Raw genomic sequence first — 20646 nt, forward strand, 5'->3', positions numbered from 1 at the left:
TTAGAAATGACAATTATTACTTCTTCAGCTTTGAAAGTGTACTTGTCTGCTGCTCTTTATGCAAAAAATTGAGCTCTTTGGAGGTGTCCGATTAAACTGAGCTGCTGTCTTGTGGCATACCCAGATGGGAAGCTAGATGTTAAGAGTGTGATTGAAGAACTACTTGGTATGTGTTAATGTTGTATTCATGATACAGTTGGTTTTTGTTGGTAGCATTTACAGTTTCTTCAGCCCTCATGGTGAGTAACACAGCAGAATTTATTCCTGAATAGTTCAATTTGCTTAAATGGGCTAATTTTCTTAAGTAGGTAAATATTACATTTTATTTTACGCTTCAGATTTACTTTAGATGAAAGCCCAAAGCCAGGTTAGACTTACTTTTCTTTTCAAACTCCTATTTTAGTGCTGGGTGAATTGGACAGAGAGGATTTGGCCTGGTCAACTGTTAAGAGTAAATGAATTTACTGGAGCTAGGGTAAAAAACCTCTCACGTTTAAAACTGTGCTAAAGATACAAGTTTTTGAACCAGATAGAAAACAGTGATTTTTATTTTACTTTTTTTTTTTAATCCCCATGTAGAAATAAGTGCTCCAGAATATCTGAAACATCCACCAGTATCATTTCACTGCTGAGAATTGGGTAACTGTGTAAAATTATATTGACCTGAGGGGATTGAAATACAGAAGTAGCCATACGCTTAACTGTGCAGGAATCAAACTGTTTTACTGATAGCATTTTATTGATTCATCTTCTCTCGGTGTTACATATAGCCTGAAGCTTTGCAAAATGACCTGGCGATGTTTTTGTTTCGTGGACATTGCAATATTGCAGCTCTTCATAGGTATTGAAATTTCATATATGGACTGAGAGCTCTCATAAATATTGAGATATGTAATGACTGAGACTGCAGATGGGTCTTCCAGAGGTTTCATTTCCAGCTAGATAGCTGGCAATTCCTCTCTTCTGTTTAAGGATCTGCTGTCCTGCCTTTTCTCTGCAGCTATTGAGGCTTCTCCCTGTGGAAAGCTGAACCGTAGCTTGGACTTAATGAAGATGCGTAAATGATTGAAATTGCCTTAATAAGGCAGCACTTCATATACAGTAGCAATGAAAATGTTTCTTGCTGTTTGCAAGGGATACTTTGTCGTTTTCACAAAGGAACCATGGTTTCCAGCAGTATTATAAAAATAATAATAACAACAAAAAAAAATCCTTCTTATGACAAAGCTTTAAGAAAATGAATGGCTTAAGAAACCACAATGGCAGATTGTAAATTTAACCTGCATGTGTTAACTAATTAAATTCTTTTGAAAGAGCTAATTTCATGTATTTTATTTAATGAAGGCTTACTTAAAATTTTAATGATGTGGGTCTTTTCTCTTCAGTCGAATGCCATATTGACTCATGACATATTTTTACACAGGCTTCATTCTGCCGTGAACAACAGTAGTTGAAAATGTGAGCGCTTGATAAATTATCATTAAATTAGCGTATTGTAGTTGCAGATTTCTGTTAGGGTAGTTCAGTGTGATATGAATTGATCGCATTATACTTGCTGTTTTTTAAAGGTACAGCACTACTATTGATTACACTTTATCTCAAGTGTTTCATCAGCCTGCTGGCAGGCTTGTTCCCCACACAATTTTAGAAAGTACAAACCTTTGTGCATTTCTTTACTGCACATTTCCTGCGTGTGAATGTCCTTTTCCACTGTGCATGCTCTGAAAGAGGCTGAGCTGCTCCGAATTTGTGCTGCACCCTCGTGCACAGCAGCTCTGCCCCATCCTGGGGTTTTGGGTGCTGCTGCAGGGTGCTGCCAGGAGACTCTCCTGGTGCCCGGTCCTCCTGGGCTGACCTGCAAGACTTCCTGACACCGAGGGTGAAATCAGTTCTGCAAAGGTTTTCTGCATACGCACGTGTGATGGGGGGTTCACCACAGCAGTTGGTGTAATTGTCTGTAGCTGTGATGTGTGGCACAAATGATATCGGAAAAGCGAGAACTTACATTTTGGATAGTCAATGCTTTCAGATGTTTTTCCCCATTAACTTGAATAGTGGATTTCTTCTGTAAATCTTGGAAGATGCAGACCTATTTCAATACTAAATGTATTGGAAAAGGATTGCTGTCAAGGCTTGTCCATCTAATTAAATTGCCTTATTAGCACTGGGAAACAGTCTTCCAAAGATGACATTAGATGAATAATCTCCCTAGCTTCTGTAGGTTAAAATTGTATGGCTTTTAATCAAATACAAAACTAAAATTATATGGCCTTTAATCAAAAGCAGAAACTAAAAGTCCAACAACAAAACACAGAAGTGTTGCTCTAATCACCCGTTTTGTGTGATCTGTGGTAATTCAATATTGCTTAAATACAAATTGGTATTTCAGCTGTCTGTGAAATGTTTTCAGACTTCAGTTACCACAAGTGCTCAATGCTGTGAGGGCTCTGTCGCCTTATGCTTCGGGCTGATGGCATGCCAGTGCTCACGTCTTTTGCACACTAATAAAGTTTGTCATGATTCATTTTGACGTGCTTAGCCACACGTATGAAACTTTTTGTCATAAAGTCCCATGATCCACTGGGTTTCTTTGCAGTCCATCTTGGTAATTATTGTCCCTTCAGTCCTTACTGGAGAAGGAAGTAACAGGAGTTTGACAGAAAACCAAAATACTCAAATTTATTTGAGTAAGAGCCCTGATGTTGTTTTTGGACAGGTGGAGGACTTACCATGGGAGGAAGCTACCAAGTGAAATCAAATACACTTTGACCCTTGAGCTTTGCAAATCTGGTTTGAGTGACTGCCAGCAGATGTGTGTTACCCAAATATAAACTACTGACCCTGTGGGACCTGAGAGGCCAGTGAGAGGATGAAGGGGTGCTGCTGCCCTTCAACTTCATGAGTGCCCTGTGCTTTCCACATGGGAGGCCAAGGATGTTGTGGAGGCTGAAAGCTCACTTCCTTTTACAAATGGGAGAGAAAACTGTCACTGTGGCAGAAGAAAGGTGCATATTTGTTTGGGGCTGGTAACGGAGAGTATCATCATAATACTGAGCAAAAGACTTCTAAAATTTGTTAGAAGTTTCAAAAAACAAATGCTTGTGTTAATTAGACTAGTTTCCTGTCATCTTTATTCACTAATTTAAGCAAAAAAAAAAACTGAGTGGTAGAATGTATTTCTTAAGTCTCCATGATCAAAGTTTACAGAAGGAGGAAGAATAGTTATGAATACTGCTCATAACTACTTCCTCAAATGCAGATTTGAGATATGTTTTCTATTGTAGCATGAGGACTTTTTTGTAAAATCTAGTTGATGGTGAAGTGTTGATGAATGTTGTTCAGATATTAGTCATCCTGATCACTTTCAGATGTACATTGTGATGACATTGAGGTCATACAGAAAGAAGTATCTTCAAACAAGCGATTAAAACCTATTGTTAATGTTTATGTGCCTACACATATTGACTAATAGTCTCACTGTGTCCTTGTCTTCCTCTGTATCTAGCTCTTTATCTTTAATTAAGCTGCAAATAATCTTTGAAGTGGAGATTCTAGTTTTCCTGACCTGTGTTTATAAAGCATCAGCATAGTGGGATCCTGGCCATGTGTGGAGTCTCCCAGTTTATTTCTTGAAATGAATGATTAATAAAAACAAATTGGAGATGTATTTGGGTAACTGTTCAATTTCCTGCTCAGATATTGTGTCAGAGCAGGTTGATAAGAAAATCTGTCCAGTATTTATTTATTTACTTTTATAGGTCTGGTGTTTGTTTGTTTTGAAAGGACTATGAGGCAGGAGAAGGAAGACAGCTGCTAGCTTTGACTAATTATGAGGGTTCTTCAAGGATGAATGGATGTAAATGGGAGAAAATAATAAAAGAGCTACGGCAGTGTGTGCATTTGGAGGCAGGTGGGAGGTGGTGGTGGTGCCCGCGGCTGCCAGGCTCGGAGGGACAGCCGGAGCTGACTGTGTGATGCTGTGGGAAGCCAGCCTGGCTGGTGCCATAGCAGCGAAAGTTTCCAGTGGTCTCGTTTTGCTGTCTTGAAGGAGGATAGAAAATGCCAAGGAAACAGAAAGAAGCCTGCCATAATCATGACACAAGATAACTGGGAAATAATAGAGTACAGTGCAAGAGCTCATGTGCTGTCAGCCACTGATGTACATCTTACTCCATTCGCAGCTTCATAATTTGCAGTGAAAATCTTTAGTCAGAAACCAGCTGATTTCTTTGTTTCTTTTCATTCTGCTCCTTCTAGATAAGGGAATGAAAGGATTACTTCATAGAGACGTAATTCAAATGTCGATGTTCTGGCTCATTACAGAAAGCAGCACAGCCTCCTTAAAAAAGCAAAGCATCAGAATGATACCCTGTCTGATCACCTACCTAGCCATACTCTTAGCAAACTCAGAAACCCCATTAGCCTGGAGGATTCGCTACTATGTGAATTCCTCAGGTGTGTTTGTCTGTAGCCGATTTGTTCTGAATTACAGTTCCCAAGTTGGGTGTGCTGTTTCTGTGAGGATTACTTTGAAGTAGCTTTTAATTTATGTCCTTGAGTCCACTTATACCTCTCTACTGCTGTGTCCGTGGTCACTTTTAGTTTTTAGGTAAGTAGATGAAGGTAGAAGAGGAGGAAGTGGGTCTACTATCCTTAAATATATTATATATATTTATTAATCTGTGAAGAATAAAGAGAACATCTAAAAGTTGGCCTTCCAACTTTTTTTTGGTATTGGACTTCCCAAAACTTGATTTGTAGAACTGACTTTTGAAATCATTGTCTTCATTAAAGGATTTAGTTAAATATCTTTCAAATTTAGTTGTTGATTTTTTTTTTGTTTTTTTTCCTTCTTCCCTTTTTTGCTCAGTTAGATGAATACTTAGTAGGGAAGTGTGTGCATTTCTACTGAAAGGCATGCCTAAAACAAGAGACCAAAAGAAAGAAAAATAATCTAGGAGAATTCAGTTAAGTGTCCACTGGGTTTCAGTGATAGTTTACATTATGATGTTAAGTTCTTTTCAGCAGTTCAGTTGCTGCGACCTTAAAGGAAACTCTTGCAGACTGAGCTTTCTCTATTTCTGGGAGAAGAAATTGTGTATTTTGTGCATGCATGCTTTTCTACCATATATGGTTCCCACTGAATTTGGACGCAAGGGGCAGTGGCTAAAGGTTTAGTTTAAGGATGAGAGTTGTGGGATGGCACTTCCTCATGGTGAGTTTCTAAAAATAAAAATAATCCTAATAAAAAATGTGTTTAAAACTTTTTAACAGCACTTTGTCCGGTTCAGAAGATTTTTTTTTAATTATAATAATAATAAAAAAGGCATAGAAGTGTCTCCGAATAGCTGATAGGTTTGTTTTTCCTTGTTTATGGGTAAATGACAGAGGTACATCTGTTCCTCATCTGTATAGTCAAGTATCTCCAGTTTTTAAGATATTTCTTGACATTCTTTCAGGTTTTAAAGCCAGGTGTAAGATCAGATAGAATTACAGATATCCCCAACTTTCAAAACAATGTTCCTGCCTGAAAACTCTTTTACTTGTATTCGCAGCTTTAATGAGGCACGGTATAAACATCATACTAACTGAAGCAGTGAAAAGGAAAAAAAGCCAACCCAACAATCCACAAGATCCACATGTTTACAGTAAAGCCAAAATAATTGGGCTGTGTTTATTTAACTTAAATGCTCAGGGATATGTCATCTTATAAAAATGACATTACTGGGCTAAACCAATAAGTAGCGTGTAAGTCAAATGCCAGAACAGGAAATACTTAGACTGACTCAAGATTTTATTATTTTTACAAGTTGCATATACTGCTGTCAATAAAGAGGGCAAATAACTGTAGATAAAGCTCTTTGTGTGCCATTAATTGTGAGAGTAAGTATGTGCCTTTAGATCACAAACAGCCTGATTTGCATGTGCAATCAGGCAGCTAGGTATCCTGTAGCTAGCCGTTCTACATCTTAATTGTATCTGCAGTATTGTGTCTGCAGAGTTGGAAGCTTTATTTTAAAGATCACACCCCTAAAAATGAAGAACACATAAGCTGTCTCACTGGGGATTTTTGTTTGCTTTGCTTTTTTTCCTCTAAATTCAATCACTCATTCAAGTAAATATATATACCCTTTGAAAGAATGGCCTGAGGAATCTGACACTGGCCATCAGTTAGTGGATTTTGCTTAGTAATTGCTTCATCTATTCAATACTATTGAAAATACCCTTGAGCAGAATATAGCTGCAGGGGAACAACACTCTGAAGCAGCAACCTAATTAATGAATCTTATTGCCACTTAGACAAGCATTATGCAGTTGGCCTTGCTTGTCAGTATAGATCTGTTCTTGCGACATTATATATTTGTCCAGAAAACTGTTCTGATTATTAGAAAAATGAATAAAGAGGATTTGCGAGGCTGTTGTTAGGGTCCACAAATGAAGCAGATTGTATTTTCAGCATGCAGTTGCGTTCCTAGCATTACAGGTGTCACCAACATCTTACAGCTGCGTGGAACAACAAATGAATTCTCTTAGCGTTTATCTCAGGAGCCGTGACCAAGATTATTCACTGCATTTAGATGAAGTGAAAACAAAGTCATCACAGCCAGAGTCTGAAAGCAGATAAATTGTTTTCATATATTAGAAATGAGAGCAAAACAGAAGTAAAAAACATATGTGTTGTTTTTTGTTTTTTTTTTTTTTGGTGTTTTTGGTTTAAGGTTTAAAATATGCAAGCCTTTGGGTGCCTACAGTGAGCACCTGGATTTTGTAGACAGGTTGGTGGATAAAGAATTTGTCTCCAGTTGGATATATTGGACAATAATGTCTGCTGGTGATGAGCCTTTTCTGAATATCTTTTGAAGGAAGTTACTTTAATAATAGTCATCCTAATAGTCAACAAACAATTAGTCTCTAAGAAAATAAATTATGTTTATTCTTGAAATCATTCTAGTAGCAAAAACTGTAACTTTGAGTCAGAGCTTGTATTTTTAACTGTGTTGAAGTCACAGATGAATTTAGTGACCAGTCAGTAAAAAGGTGTATACACTTTTAAGAACTGTAATTTGAATCAATGGCTACAACAATCCCCTCTTTATTGAGAGGTTCTCTTCCAGAGTACAGTTCTGCAAGTCCCCACTGCCATGTCCTATGGCTTCCGTGCATATGAGACCCCACATTAGGGGGTCTAGTATTGCTTATAAATCCTTTAAATTTATGCAGCATTTTAAAATGTAAATTGAGCCTCTGTGGAGGTTCACTGAAACCTGTGATTTCTACTTATGCTTATGAGAGCTCTTTGAAAAAAATCACTTCCATTAGTAAATTCCTCTGATGGAACGTGGACGGACCTTTACTGTGAGACAGTCACTGGGCCATTTTTCTGTTCTCTGAAGTGACCCTAGTACACGGAGAATTTTGATCCTGAGGCATCATTACTGCTTTTACTGCTTTGTGTGTTGGTAGTTAGCATGGCAGCTTCTCTGCTTCAGCCTGTTTTGGCTTCTGGGCTTCTGGAGCTCCTCAGTGAACAGCCTGGGTTGGTGTGGATCCGCCCCACTTCTGCCTTCCCTTCATAGATGAGGCGAGCATTCCTTGGCTACCTCTTACTGTCTGGTCTTTGCTTCTTTTACCTTTTTTTTTTACTTTTTTTTTTTTTTTTTTTTTTCTGGGTGAGACAGCACATAACACACCTAAACATGAAATTTTGTGAAGAATTTTTAACACTTGCAAGTGGCATTTGAGTGGGTAATTCCAGCAACTTTGATAGTCAGTGAAACAGTCTTTGCCTAACGGTTTGAGTAATAAAAGTAGTATGGGTTAATATTTGTGGCTCTATATCATAAAAAATAACTTACCTAGCTGTTTTGAATCATTTTTCCCCAGCGGACATGGCCACAACATCTTTCAGTGCTGGTCAGTCATTTTCAAGTCAGTGAGCATCTGGGTTGGTTATTAGCCAGCAGAGAGATCAATTAGGGCTACTGGGGGTATGTTAGAAGGAAAGGATTGAAAAACATGAATTTTATTGATCAATTGTCCTGTACAATCAACATTGCTACAAGCAGGTCTTAAAGCTATGTGAGAACTAGATGGAAGTTCTTTTCTGCTCTTGCGTGTCTCTTGAATCGAGAGTGAAATACTCCAGTCAACGGAGACTGCAAATTACTGAGGTTCAGAAATACAAACTTTGATAAAGCAGTAAGCTAATTAATAAAGCATAAACAGTATTGTTAGCTTTAATATGCTGTGCATTGCTGAAGATCCTTTATTTTATGGAGTATATTTGTCTTAAAGTGATTATGTTGCTAATTATAAGGCTCACTAGTCTGTTTAACAGGAGTCCAAATAATTATAATTTGTTTGCAGCTCCCACCCTATGTATTTTCATGCACTAAGACAAATATTTTGCTGAATGATTGATCTTCTGCATGCCTTTTTGTGTGTTTATGAAAATTCAATGTTTCAGTTTTGTACTAAGAAAAATATTTCCAATTTTGTTGCTAGTGTTCTGACAGCATGTTAGTAAACTGAAGAAACTTGAGGATAAGGCCACAGGAGGGATAATTGACTCTCAGAACTGTAACTGAATGTGTTCCTAGTAAAGTTCATAACAAAATTCCTTTTCCTGCCAACTACTTTTGTATAATGCATTTTGCATTAAAAAAATGGATGGAAGTTCCTTCATGCTCTTAGTTATTGGTTGTCTTGAAGCAAGAATAAACCTTCCAGCCAGTTCCAGCCTTGAAAGCAATTTGGGAGACAAGTTCCACAACTCTCATGGGAGTAACATGAAGGACAAAATTCTTAACAGGCTTTTCTATGAATACTCAAGTTAGGGCCTCTTGAAATCAGCAGCAAGCATCTATAAACCTGCATGAACTTGAACACCCAGAGAATGGGTCATTTAATCTTAGGAAAAAATTGTCAAGTTTTTATAAAAAGATCAGAAAATTGAAGCTAAACCACCAAAGTCACTGCTAGAACTGGAGCTGTACTTCAGAAAATGGCTTAAGTGAGAAGTCAGCGTTATGAAATTAACTCTTTGTTTTGTGGCCAAAAAAGGTAAGTAGAGTTGTTTCTCTGAATCTAGTTGTAAGTTTGCTGAAGTTTAGGTAGCAAAATGGTTGCTTGAAAAAATACCTAGCAAAAAATTCACTACCTCAGACTTAGATAATAGTTTCTGAAAATAGCTGGGCTGCCAGAATGTCAGTATTTGGAATGAGAAGATTGCTAAGGGGAAATGGCAAGTAATAAGGGGCCTAAAGAGACATGAAAAGCTAGCAGCTTCATTTTACTTTGAGGGGAGAGAAAATTGCTTAGCACTACTTATAGCATCTTTCATTCAAAGATCTCAAAGCTTGCTGAACCAAACATAATTCTTTGAAGAGAGGTATAGACTAATGATCACTTTACTCATCATTGAAATGCAGCCGTCTGTACTGGAGCATACTGACTATTTGGCAGCAGCCATCAATGCTACCTCGAAGTTCAGTACAGAAGGTAAAGAGCAAAAATGCAGCTGAGAAGAGGCTAGAACAGCAGAATGCACTGAAATGACATCAGTTATGTCTGTACATCACAAAGCTTAATTTAAAGGAAAGAAAAAGGCTAAAAGTGAAAATACTTCTTCTCTTCTGATACTAGCATTTGTTATTCTGCCAAACTTGTCCTTTATTAGGAAAAAAATGGGGCAGACAAGGTTCTTGATATTAAAATACCCTAGTGGAACTGTTAGGATTCCATTCTGCTCTAAAACTGGAGTGCCAGTTGGCTGTATTAGCCCTTAATACTTTTCTTCTTCAGTGTACATGAAACTGCATTAATTGGTCATTTACCAACAAACTTGAAAGATGAATACAATTTAGCTAGGAAAATAACTAGATTTTTAATATATATAATGGAGAAAAATTGAGTTAAGTTGTTCTTTCTTTTTGGATGATTGTATCTTTTTTCCTCTCTCCCCCCACCTGTTTCTTAGAAGGACAGGAACTCTGGTTTAACTTACAATACTGTGAATCAGAAAAGTGCAGCCTTAACTGTGATGTATAAATATAACCGCTTTTACTCTGCAAGTAATAGCTGCACCTGTAGCTCTATTAAGAGCTGTTAAGGTGCATGAACAAGTCCTGAGAGGCTCCAGCATTGATGGTCTGGGTGCTGCAGGAAGAACCCGTGTGTGCCCTTTGCAGCACCAGGCTTCAGAGGAGGCGGGGGGTGAGAAGACAGAGTGGGAACAACTGATTAACTGCGGCATTAATCGGAATACTTTCTCTGAGTCCTGGAAAATCTTTGCAAGCAAAGTATTATTTGATCACTGCTGATTATATATTGTCAGGCGTTTAAGTACATAACTGTGTTTATGCCGAGCTCTCTGAACCAGAAGGAGAGGGAAACTTCCTAATGACCTCCTAGAGAGTCAAGCCCCAAGCATTAGGTCTAGCGCTGTGTTTTTCATCTGATGCCAGACGGTTCTAAAGAGGTCTTAATGCAGCTCCAACAGTTTATGCTATTTAATAAATCTAATCTGTAAAACAGGTCACGTAAAAAAACTAAAAACTTTTCTTCTAATTACAGTAAGATTTTATTGAATGCACATTATACATATAGATCATAATACTTATTAAAAAAGACTATTAAGATTTTACAGTTCAAGATTTTACAGGCAGTGGGAACAGTGGAAGCCTAATGCTTTCTGAGAATCATATCTGCATTAGCAAGATAAAGGACAATTTAGGAAGATTACAAAAGCAATGATTTAGAGTACAACATAAAAATCTGCTGAGAACTAATTCGCAATGCCAGCTGCTGCTAAGCTTCTTAATCTTTATCTAGTTCAATTAAAATCTGAATGTTTGGGATTTCATTAACAACTGGGGACTTGGAAATTACATGCACTTTTACACTGTATTCAACTGCTTATTCACATTATTGGAAGTTGCCTGGAATGTCTTCAGGTAGACTGAGATATAATTAAAACTTAAGTACTTAAAGGATAATGCAGAGGTAAAAGAGGATTATTTTAATTTTTCTGTCAGATCCAATTGACAAAAAAAAAATCTTGCACAAGTCAAAATGAGTTACAGACCAGTAAGAATTTTAATGCAAGTGATATTTGTAGCTGATTGTGCAATCAGATGTGCAGATCAAATAGCTTCACTGGAGGGCGGAGTGAACTGGATATTGTAATTGTGGTCTGTACTGATTGTGTTTTGTGTAGGGAAGAAAATACTTCACATCTATCGTTCACTTCTGTACTGATGTAACCACGCTGCTATCAATTAATTATGCATTTCAAAGAATCTGCAAGTAGGCCTAAAATTAAACTAAGCAAAGTGATGAACAAGCTTTTAATCACTTAATACTGTGTATAAAAAATAGTTTCTTTCCATTAATTCTTCAAGAATAATTCTTCTAAAAGATTATTTTTTTTTTTTCAGAAGTAGAAAGAGACTTCATTTTTTTCCCTCCTTATTGTTTTTCTTCTTTCTATTTTCTGTGAGCATGTTTGCCATCTCTGGAATGCCTGCTGGTTTAAATAAGTGGAATTAAATACATGTTGGAGTTTAGTAAATCGTAAATATTTGGAAGCAGTCCTTAAAAAGATGAAGATTTAGTTATTTGATGGTATTCTTTGATACCAGAACACTGACTGATCTTTCTTCTCCATGTAATGGGGCAGGATTCATGCTGGCAGTATTTCCAAGGAGAGCAGGATGCTGGCAGGGTGATGCCTGCTGACGGGAGTGAAGCTGGGCAGGGTTTCCCCGGGTCAGGGACAGCACCGTGGGATGTGCTGTCTAAGCTCCGGGTCAAATTCTTAGCTGGTCTAAATTTTTCTAAGTTTCATACTGGATTGGATTTCTTTCTCTTTAATTATTTAGATCTAATGATCTTGGGTGCCACTATAGGATGTGGAGATGAGAATATTTCAGAACAAATGAGGGTATTTAAGGTGGTGTAGGTACTTCAGGATAATTGGTACAAGATGTAGAGACAGCCTGGACGTGTTTAAATGGTGTATTTTGATCAAGTTAACTTTTAAAATGCTAAAATGATAAAAAAAGAAATTACTCAGAAGTGAAATTACTTAACACGTTTGGGGAAATTTTGTTGACTTTTGTCTTTAGAAGTCAAAGACTATTCTTAGCAGAAGAAAACAAGTGAGGTTTTGCCTACCTGGCTCCTTGATCTATTTTTTTTCTCCTTAAGTTGTACTTACAAAGCAAGACCAGTGTGTAGGATTGCTACCATATATAATTTCCAAAAGCTATATGCCATTTTTTTCCCCTCCATGCTTTTTAATGGAAGCAAGTGTGGCAGGGATCCTCCATAAAAGTGAAGAGTACAAGAAAGGGAAGTATAAGAATTTTCACTTGAGTATGCTTTGGCCAAAGAGAATAGCAAATGTGTTCTGCTGCCCTGTTTAACATTTGTGCCTGGATGGTTTTTTATATGCTAGGTAAAAAGAGTGAAGCTACCCTCTGAAAGAAGGTTATATTTTATGCAAGCAGTTATCATGACGTTATGTGTATTCACCATAGTGATGGAAAACTTTCTTTATGGCTGTCCGTACTGCTGGAGGAATCATGGTGTGCTTCCAGTGTACAGCTCCTGCATGGCAAACCACAGCGATCCCAAGCTCTGCCAGTTACACTGTTTCCCATCTGCATTTGCACAGGGTGGCATAGGTTAGCAGTATGATGAGCACACCTTGAGCAGATCTTTCACCTCTGTTCAGAGGGGTCCAGAGAGCCTTATTGGCCCCTCTTGGCCTTCTGCCAAAAACCACTGCAGTCTTGAGCATCCCTGCAAGGTGAGTGCTACATGGGCATAGCTGGAAATGGGTCTTCGAGCTGGCAGAGAAGCAGGGCTGAGTCATTTTTGTCTGGAGTTGATCCTGTGACTTGAATGAATTCATCATCCAGCTACAGCGTTCCTCGTATATGGAGCCCAGTGAGGTATGTAGTACTTCGGCTTTATAGTTCTTAATTTGTTCTGCTATGTGCTGGGATATGTGCCCTCAAAAGAGCAGAAAATCTGTTCTCTCCTCTGACTACTGAATGCATTTAGTATATAGGGGCGTTTCTTTAATTGTAGAGTTTATTTTCTGATTTCAAATGGATCAGCCATTAAGTAGCTGACATAGTACGACAATCTGGACATAAGATCCCTCAGCTTCGGTGTTTTCAAAATTTAAGGGTTTTTATCAAAGATTAAAAATAGTAATAAAAAGGGCAAAAAAAAATCCTTCCCTTTTTCTTTTGTATAATGAGAAAACTGAAATAAATAAAATGAAGAATATTGATATATCAGAAATGCGAACAGTAAATGTGTCGCTAGGGAGACGAGTGGGAGTTGAGAGCAAAGATAACTACAGATCTGTACATTTGGCTTCAGATATGAAAATCAGTGCCACAGATTGATCCTACAGGAGTAATAAATACATATTATCTGTAATTATTCTCAAACTTCATAAACCTTATTTTAATAACATCCTTTGCATCACTTTTTTCTGAGATCTTTCCTTTTTATGACACTGTCAAGCTTTTTAATTTTAATTTCAAGAAAATTGCTCCAGCTGTTATGGATTTCGTTTCAGCTTCCATTTGAGCATTTCTGTCATTCTCTCAGAACCTGATAAACTGTCCCACTTCTTTCCTCTTGAGGCTAAGAGTTTCCTTTGGAGAGTTCTGACAGCAGCTTGGAAGGTTTCGGTTTCTGAGTTATACCTAAATGGTGGCTTTGTTGTTTGTTCATTTCTTTGTTTTAAGGGGACTAAAGGCTGTGAATTTGCAACTTCTTTTACAAATACTATTTTGGATGTAATTCCACCTTCCAGTATTATCCTGCAGTGGAAACTCCACAAGATTTTGAAGCTTGCACAGCTTTTGCTGCAATCACTGAAATCATGTAAAGAGTTTTATCTGTGGAACTCCAGTCGTCTGCAATACGACAAGCAAGGAATCATCAATACTACCCTGAAGGTGAAGGATCAGCCCTTTGTTAGGAGTCACTTGGTTTTGAAGGGCTGGAGGCAGACCTCTGCTCATGCATACCAGCACCTGCTGGTTGCTGAGGGCTGCATCTCATTTGTGCCGATGGTTCTACCAGCAGTAATGTGGTAGCAGCAATTGCAGTTAACAAAGAAGTCTGTTCTTGTTGTTTTTGTTTTTCTGCTTTGTTTGTTTTGTTTTTGTCTGTGGCGGTGGTATTTTTGTTTTATTTTGTTTTGTTTTGTTTTAAGAGGATTACAAGTTTACCTGTGGAATGCTATGTGAAAAAATGTGCTTGTTCAAGTAGAAAAGTAGGAAAAAAAACGGTGCTCAAGCAAGTTGAGTAAGTACTTCTGAGTGGATGTGGGAGGCGACTTGGAATAAATCTCATGCAAAGTGTTGATGTCTAAATTTGGTAATATAAACAACATTTATTTTTTTAATTTACATTTTAGAAATATTTTTATGTCAAAATTTTTTGTCAAATAGGAAATACTCTTGTTGAATGTGTTACAAAATGTTCTTTTATCAACGGACTGAGTAGCATGGTATATGTGCTACCAGCACTCCTGTGGCTGCATGTTGAGCTGGGATTGGCATCGATATTGGAAGTGTTATTGGGTTTCCTCTACTGTTAGAAGTGTGATCACATTTCACGGTGTCCTGAGGTCTGAAGTAATCATGAACTGACAGTAAGCAAAATTTCAAGTGCTGCTTTTTTGAAGATCGGAAATTAAATATAGAGCAGTGTACTCCTCTGCATATCTGTTGATGTGTTGACCACGTTTTGAGATGGAGATGCTGTTAGATCTTAAACCAGTAAATTTCAGTACTAAGTTTTCTTTGCTTTCCTAGCAGCAATGAAACAGTGAAACTTAACTCATTTACATTAGTGTGATTCTCCATCTCTTCTTCCCTAAGATGGGGTACCCAGGTGTAGGCCTTGTCTGCTCAAACAAAAAATTCTTTTACCCCTTAACTGCTACATTTTTGTCCTCTTTCCCAAGGGCTTTGCGGCACTTCTCTCATTGTGTAGCCAAAAGCATTTGAACAACCCGTAGACACCCTCCAGTACAAGATACAAGTAGATGCACATTCACATTCCTGTTGCACAAATTCGTGTGATGGGAGCTGCTGCAGCTTGGGTTTGACCTGACTGTGCTTATGGCCATGTTGGAGACTTGCAGGAGGATCAAAACTGTGAATTTTAATGAAAAACTGAAATACTCCACTTGTCCAGAAAAAAAGATGCAATTTTCAGGTTAATGTCTGTCTCCATCCTGTTTTCCAACTTGTTAATAAACAAATAAAATAAAAATACATTTTTGGAATGAAAAATAAAAATAAACTTATAAAACTCTCCTGGTTTTTGTTTTTGTAAAAATGAAACTTGAGTAAATGTGAACAACATGCAAACAATTTCTGTCCTTGAATAGAGTATTTTTTTAATGTAATTCAGTTTCAATTTCAAATTTTATATTTTATATTTGTTAATAACATTTTTTTACTATATCTAAAGATTGCCATCTACTGGCATGTAATAGCTTTGGGGTCTGTTATTGTTCATAAATCTGAAAATTCAATAAAGTTATTTTCTCAGCTGATTCTGTGATTGCATTTTATTTCATAGGATAGGGGCAATAGTTGGGGAAACATCAACAGCATTTACTTTATCATGCCAACTACAGTGCAATATATGGTTAATTAAAAGGCCATTATAGCAAAGCACTGATTTTTCCCACGTGAATGAGCTTTCTCTTCCCCCAAATTAAGCCACGTTTCATATTCCTCTAAGAACAGAACACATTATTTAAGTAAAAAATGTACTGTTTCTTTAAACGTTTGAAGCAACGCTGTCCTCCTAGTATATAGTGGTTTGGTGGCTCCATAAACAAGACGGGGGTAGAGCTATGCAAATTCCAAAACTGTGGGAGACTCCTCCCCCTCCTCAAGTGAATTTTTAGTTTACCCTAAAATTCCTTAGATGTCTAGACCCTAATTCATCACAGCTTCCCCTCTAGTCAGCAGAGCATGGGGACCTCTGGAGGAACGTATTAGCTGAGAAGAAGGGGCAAATTTGACCCCAGACAAGCTTTGAGCAGGTAAATAGGAGTACTGAATCACTGTTGCAAGGTTCTGTGTTGATATGCACCTGAGACTACTACAGTCTTAAAAATTAGTGGCAGCTGTTGGTAGCTACTCCTACATTGATTTCAGGTTGGCAGAATGTACTCCAGGTGTGCAAAAGGGATTGGTCCCATGTACAGGGACCTGTTTTTCTTCAAGAAGGTCAGGGAGGGGTGGGATCTGGTGTTTGCTGGGATAAGCTGAGGATGTGGTCTGTATGTCTTGTAGGAGCTGCGATTCCAAAGCAGGTGAGTACACCCATAAGATAAGCAGAATTCTGGTTTTACCTAGTTCCTTTATATTTCTTAATGGCAAACTGCTCAGCATACTGGTTCTTCTGTGTCTTATTTTTAGATCTGTTTTTGTGAGGAAGCACTTAGGTGCCTGCATGTGGCTTTGCTTTCCCTTTCAAGGACACAGAGCCTAGAAACTTAGCTTTGCCTGTTCCTAGTCACCTGCGTGGGACATTAAAGCTGCGTAGTCTAAAATTTTTGAAGTAATTTGCAAAGGCCCATGCTGGTTTTTTTGGTGAAAACAGTGTACTTTTATCTGTGTGGAGAATGTTATGATTGCTTCTTCAAGAGAAAACAAACCACTTATACCAAGCAGATGATATTGTAAATGTGAACATACTGCTACCTTTTCCACTGTTATGAAGCGTGTAAAATACTACTTCACCAGAGAAAGTGGTCTCTACTTCAGGGGTAAAGCCTAGCTTCCACGTGATGTAAGAGCTGTTGCTATTCAAGCTTTATTGAACTGTAAAGGAAGTAGTCATGTAAAACTTGTGTAACTTATTGAAGCATTAACTAAAGCTGCCCTAGGGCTGCCTTCACACATGTGCTACTATTGTTGATTTCCTATCTGTTATTCTTATGTTGTGTAGGGATTTGCTACATTTGTATACTTGCAGCTATCTTGTCTGAGGTCTTCACCCCTCTCGGTTTCTGCTTTTTCTGGTCAGCAGAGTGAAGAATGTAAAATAATTTAAAGACGACAACAACAACAAAAAAATGAGTGTTTAAATAGAAATTGTCCTGAAGTTATTCTGTATGAGCCTCATAAAATATACTTAGTCTAGATAGTCAACTGTTGACATCTTACTTGAATTTCTGCTAGATAAACTACTTCCAACTGTATGTCCGTGTATGTATGTACTGGTAATTATAAATCATATTCTTGGCTGTTTCAGGCAGATAGGCTTTCCACCATTTGCTCACATAAGCCTGTTCTGTACTTTGATATATTAGGTATTAGGCATATTTTGGACGTAGAAGAGTAGGGAGATGTACTGAGAGGCCATATGGCATGAACCTATAACCTGAAGCAAAGTCGATAAAGATAATTGAATGCAAAGAATAAGAACACAAAATTCTCCCATCTTGTGTAGGTGGAGATAATTTTTGATGTGCACCAGCTTGTGGAAACACAATATTCATGTAGTGGTGCTCCTGAACTGTAGTCCTTTGTGCTCAAGGGATGTGGCAGAGTGAGTTAAGCCATCAAACCCGAGAGCTGTTGTACTGTCTGCCTTGTGAGGGGTGAGAACTCTGAGGCAAACATTCTCTTTGGTGAGATAAATGTTGGCCTTCTCAACTCTTCAAGGCAGAGGAAGCCTTTGAGAGGTAATTGCTGACTCTTCCCTTCTATAGGTGTCTTTCATAAGTGAACGTGTTTGCAATAGAAAATAGCCCATTAATGTGGTGATTGATTGACATGAAAATGCAGTTATAGGTTTGGTAAGACAAATGCATATTCACAGAAGCTCTGATGAAATGCTGTGTAGGCCATACTCTCTTATTACAGATGGTTTCCTGATTTTTAGTGTTTTTTTCTTATTATAAGCAGTCAATTGACTTCCAGTTATAATATGAAATGCAGTAAATCTTGCTGTTGTGGTGGCAGTTAATCGCAGATCAACAGGCATAAATCGTGTGAGGCAAGTCCTTGCTATTAAGAGGTGAGCCATTCATTAACTTAAGAAATTGCATTATTCTGGGCTCCTCTGTGGCATACTTAAGTCTCATTTCTCTTAAGATATTCCGGGTGCTTGCACTGGCCTGTAATACCTTTCAGTATCATTTGACTTGCTGTGGAGTGAAAATTACCTTGATTACACAGAATGGCAGAAACTGTTTGAAGTTTCTCAGTGATTTGCCCAAAAATTTTTCTTAAAAACCATATCCCAAATTGTTCAGGCATACACCTGTTTTGAGTGGGGGTCAGTAAGTGTGTTATGCTGACAGGAATGAAGGAAATGAATCCTACCTCACTTAGTCTTTCTTCTTGTTTTGGTGAGAGCAGTAATGGCTGTCCTTCTGCCCTCCATGCTGTTAGATGTTCCCTCATGTCTCTCATGTTCTTTGCCATCTTGTTGATCTTTGCATGTTCAGAGTTGTTCACTACTACCAAAGAAATCTGCTTGCTCTGGTGCGTTTAAAAAAATAAATAAAAAAAGTTTGACCAGAGAAGAGAACAGGGATGGCAAGTGAATATGTGCCTCCTGGAGGTTGGAGTCCATGGTGCCTTGGAAGCAACTTCAGGTGCAGCCTCCTTCTAAATCTCTCTGAGAGACTTCTCATGTGCCAGACTTCCCAAGCTACAAAACTAGAGAGAGATACCTGAGCTGTCTTTTGAGATATTATGAATGTAAGTATATTTAAAGCTTGTGAGATGAGAATCATAAATCGAGAGTTTTTTTCACAGTGATAGTATCTTACTCTTGAAGTGGCCTGAGCTCGGCCTTAGCAAAAATTTCATGTGGATTGCTTCAGGTTTCTGAATCAGTGTTGCTTTTGTGATTCTTGTAATATTTGGGATGATTTTGGAGGAAATCTGATAAGTTGTACTAGTGTCTGCTGGGTAGATTTACCACAGAGGCTATCAATGAGGTACGCAGGATGCTTTTAGCACGGTCGATGCAGCAGGAAGCAGGGACTGTTCCTGCGGCTGCAGTATGCTTGTGGTGTTCTGGGCTGTTAGACGGGCTGCTCAGCAGACCATGGGAGAGGTCAGAAATAGAAATAGTCCACCTAGAAACAAGAGATGTCAGAGCCTTTACAACAGGCTGGGTACACATCTGAAGTCTGTATCCAGACTGGATTGCTCATTTGAGTAAAATTGTATTTACAGAATACATCCCAAGCTATTTGGCAGCACCTGAGTGTTCTAGCCTAAGAACATATATATAGATGGTGTTCTTAACTGTATAGAAAGAAATCCTTGGAATTTATTACTGCTTCTGTTTTGGTTCCCGAAAAATCTGTTTAAAGGAAGTATGGAAGGAATCTTATTTATTGAGGGGGCAGGTAAGCTTAATTATGGGAGATGATAATTAACAAATTTTAAGGCTCAACATGATTGTCATGTGCTACAAGGAGAGGTAGTTTATTCTCCTAAATCAAGTCTCTGGGAACAAAACAAATTTTGGACTGTTACGTAAATGAGCAGAAAAAAGAAAGATAAATTCAGCTTCTCAGCTGTTATTTATTTATTTTTGTTCATTCTCATTGAAAAATTCTGCATCTTTGGAAAAAAATGTCACTGCTTGCTGAAGTTAGAGTGAACTGTCTGGCTGTGATGATTTACTAGGTGAAGCCATGTCAATGATTCCAATATTTGATATTAAATGAACTTGTCAACAAGTAAAATTAAAGATAAGACTGTAACTTATATATTTTCCCTGGTTTGTTCTCCAGTATGAAAAGGGTTCAGTAGAATGCCCATCCCAGTCAATGGGAGTCTTTCTGCCAATTTTGATGGGCTTTGGAACAGGCTTGTAACTATTTACAGTTTTTTGGTTTTGCTTATTTACAATACAGGGTGCTTATAGTTAATTGTATGGTTTTTAAGTCCTTTGGATAGCTGACTGCGGATAATGCCTTTAAACATAGCCTTTAATAACAAACAAAGCGTGGGAAGGGAGGGAGCTGCTTGGTCTGAAATGCCCTGCCTCTATTGGCAGTACTTGCAAGAGCAGAAGCACTTCTCTCAAAAATATAAATTTTCTTGCTGCACTTTGTCTGCCTCAACAGCTTCTTATCTGTGAACCCATGAAAAATGAGTCTGTGTCATGGATCATCTACCATTTGCATTTTGATTTGCATTCTGGAATATGGCTTAGATCTGATATAATGGGTTCCTCCTTTATTGTGGTGTCTGTCCCTGGCTACACGCTATTACCTCACAGGCTTTTTGTGTGAGTCTTACGCTTGCCCTGAGCACCCCCTTTTCGTAGGTCTATAAATTACATGTATGACCTCAGGAAGTTCTTTATCATCTCTGTCACGCATGGAGGAATTGCACAAAGAACTTCCTTATCTCATTATGGCATTTTCTGGATAAATTTGTATGGGGTAAATGCAAAGCTGGTGGTGGTGCTGCTGCTGTCAGTAAACTAGTCTGGTAATGCTCATGTACGGGTTCAACTCTGTCCCATGTTTTCATGTGTGAAGGCATGTTTCCTGTTTGATGAAAGCATTCGGGAGGCAGTTATTGTACATATTTGCCTATTTTTAATAGGTTT

General features: G+C 38.0%; 1 protein-coding gene across 1 annotated transcript in view; it reads left to right on the forward strand.

Moving 5' to 3' along the window:
* Positions 1-20646, forward strand: part of CDH4 (cadherin 4) — a 453649-nt gene that overhangs the window by 18844 nt on the left and 414159 nt on the right. The gene's annotated exons all lie outside the window — the stretch shown is intronic.

This window comes from Netta rufina, assembly GCF_964035555.1.
Source record: "Netta rufina genome assembly, chromosome: 16".
Lineage (NCBI taxonomy): Eukaryota > Metazoa > Chordata > Aves > Anseriformes > Anatidae > Netta > Netta rufina.